At 34.2% G+C, this 3,371-nt stretch overlaps 1 protein-coding gene across 3 annotated transcripts in view; it reads right to left on the reverse strand.

Moving 5' to 3' along the window:
• Positions 1–3,371, reverse strand: part of LOC105115374 (chromatin-remodeling complex subunit ies6-like) — a 14,161-nt gene that overhangs the window by 8,863 nt on the left and 1,927 nt on the right. The gene's annotated exons all lie outside the window — the stretch shown is intronic.

A 3,371-nucleotide genomic window follows, 5' to 3' on the forward strand; every position in this document is an offset into this window, starting at 1 on the left:
GCACCAGGACGACGGACAAAAATGGACACTCGAGAGATCATATGATAAGAATTGATGAACTCGGGCACTACGAGATAAGTAAGCCGTCATCTAACCACAGCATTTTGTCTTCGAGTAATAATTGCAAGTTGTTTCCTCAGCATTATTGGATTTTGTTGTTGCTTTGCTGTAACTTCTCTGAGTGGACACACCAAGAAAAAGGTCTCCCCTGGTGGGCTGGGGGTCAGAGGACACTTTGGCATCAATGGCTGTAGCTGTCGACATTATAGGCACTCGAGTGCATTGGAGCTGTGATAGTGTAAGAACTTGGTGGGCAAAGTGTAAACTTGTTTGGCTTCGTGGCTGGGTATGTTTGTGAAAAATGTTGAAGCAAGAAAGCAAATGTGAACGGACAAATGAATGATGTCCACTCTCCAGCGTATCGCCAAGAAGCTCCGAAGCAGTTAAAATGGGTAAATTTTTTATCATAGGATGTCACTCTCACACCTACGACTTGCATCAATCCATCCTAGGGTTTTTTTTATCGAAAATTATAAGCCAACTACGACTCCTTGTCGTGCTGCTAGAACTGCTTCAAACTTTATTTTTTCCCCGATACAAATTCCTTGATTTAAATCGGAATGCAGGGCATATGCAAAGCTTGATTAGTTATATAAAAATATATTGAAATATTTTTCTTCATATGGTTGTTATGGTTGCTATCCATCTTCGAGATGATGCTTTTTTTGTTGTGCATGGTGATTATCCATGAACATGTGACTTTTCCCAGCCCAACCTTACAAAGTATTTCCTCGTTTGATTTTACTCTAACTAAAGTTTTGCTTAGAATTGGATGTTGGTGATAGGATTTACTTTATCGTACAATATTGAAATTTCTTTAAAAAAAGTAAATAATAAATTTCTCATGAATATACTCGTGATTTGCGGGCTTGACTAAATTTGATCCTGGAGCATCCCCATTGTCAAAGAAAAGTTTAGAGGGAGGAGGATTGATTTAGGATTCTAACTCTTATACCTTGCAAATGTTAGTTTCTAACCTTTTTAAAAAGCTGTATATCTTAGAAAAAAATATTCATAAATAAAATATAAATTTGGTAACAATTCTCTATCTTTCTTTGCTTGACATGATCTTCTTGTGTATTGGCTTTGGTCTACGTCAAAATCGCCATGCTTTCCTGCTAATTTTTTTGTGTAAACGAGTAATTGGCAAACCCGCAACTAGCAACTTGGCCTTTCCAGCATAGAAAATCTTGCCCTAACAACAATCAGGGGTAGCCAGTCACACCCTTTCCATAGGTTAATCTTGCTTTATTAAAAGCCCTGAAAGACCCTCAATTTTTTTATTTTTAGCTTTATTTCAGATTTTATGTTGTCTTTCTTGTTTGATTTGGGATTCTAACACTCATTAAAAAAGTGCCTGATATATACCACAATTTCAATTGCAAAATCTGTCAGCTAATCAACAAGAAATGAAAACAACAAAACTATAAAAGTAAGATAATCCAAAGGCATGATAATTGAATTGAAAATCTAGATTTATAAACCACCCGTGAAGTTAAAAACGCATAATTGTTATTGCATGATGAATCCTCAAAACTAGATTGAAAGGAAATGATTTTATACACAAACTTTTCATACTAGGTTGTAAGGAAACTAGATTAATGTAGGTTATCCAACTTTTCTTGATTTTTAGTTTTATTATCTTTGTATTAATGGTGAAGGAATTCTTAAATTCGCTTGTTTGCCTCCATTGAAATGCTTTTTCATATACAAGATGTTCATGAAATTAAGCCCTAAATATATATACAAAGGAAAATCTGTGGGTTTTTCTTAGGTTTTGTTACCTAGAATATTATTCTTTCTATTTATCCGAGGATCTTATTTTTTATCACCCATCTGTGATTGCCTCGTCTGAAAAACTCTTTCTCAAAATTGAATAGATCTTATATATAGCATGCTTTAATAACCCATTCAATACAGTGGTCAAATTATTTAGTATCTGAGCAATCAATCCCTTGATCCATTCCATTGTTTACAACACGACAATCCCCAAGGTAATTAGTTGATGAAAATTGAACTCTCTTTTTTTTTTTTTAATTCTTCACAAAAGAAACTTTATAGCTATCCATTATTCACTCTGAAAAATCTAAACCGATGCTTTACCATTGAATAATTCATACGTTATTGTGATAGCAATGCATATTTTCTAGCGTCAAAACCTTTCTGTTTAAAGTCTTCAACCCATCTCCCACGTTTATCTTAATTAATCATTGTCTCTGTAACTGTTATTAGTCATTAGAATGATAAGATGATTGCGATGGTAATAGACATCTTCTGAGTATGTTAAACGCTCAAGCCAACCTGGCTGACAGACCATATCACAAGTTTGTGACATATATAGGTCAATTATCTTTAACATCTTGCGATGGAATTTAATGAAACAAGACAAAGACTTGGTTAGACTTTGAATGAAATTGAAAGTAGTGCAAAAGGTCATTGAAGATGGAGACTTAGACTTGGGAAAATTACTTTTCCTCCGGACTAATATCAATAATAGTAATAAAAAATCAGATTCTTTGCACAATGAAAAATATTAATAAATACATCAATGAAAAATCCCCATTGTTTTCAATCAACTTTGGTTTCCTTCATAATAAATTATTTATACGTGATAGTAATGTTTGAATGCTGTGGTTCCTGCCCAGCAAAACCAAATTGACCTAAAAGTATAGCCAGTTTTTTTTTTGTTTTTTTAATCAGAAGAATGATTTTGCCATCAACTAAGGACTGTTTGGTAACTAACATTTCCTCCACCTCTTATAAATAATGGATACAGAAAAACCAAAATAGAAGGTTGGTAAGCTGCTTTCATGTTTTTTATTGCATTGGCAGCAATAACAACAGTAGCAGAGAGAGTATTTTGTAAGCACCAAAAACAGAGGAAGACTTGTTATAGACAGAGAGAGGACGTGAATATCATGAACTCACCATCATTCTACACGTGACTTTTGAGTCTCGTACGTGCAGTCCGGTTCAAGAGAATCCATGAATTGTTAAATCAAAAGGAGGTTTTTTTTCCTTTCTTTTTCAGTGAATCTGAACAGAATCTTGATAATGGTCAGAGATTCCAAGTCGAAAATTATTCGGACAAGCTGGGGAATGTTGTGGTCCCTGTCCAGCGAAACCAAATTGAACGAAAAGTGTAGTTACCTTCTCTTTTTTTTAATCAGAAATGGCATTGCCACTCAACTAAGGGCTATTTGGTAACTAACATTTCCTTTGCCCTTTATAAATAGTGGATACAGAAAAACCGATATAGAGGGTTGGGGAGCGCTTTCCTATTTTATTTTATTATCAGCTATATAATTATA

This window comes from Populus euphratica, unplaced genomic scaffold (assembly GCF_000495115.2).
Source record: "Populus euphratica unplaced genomic scaffold, PopEup_1.0 scaffold689.1, whole genome shotgun sequence".
NCBI classification, from domain to species: domain Eukaryota; kingdom Viridiplantae; phylum Streptophyta; class Magnoliopsida; order Malpighiales; family Salicaceae; genus Populus; species Populus euphratica.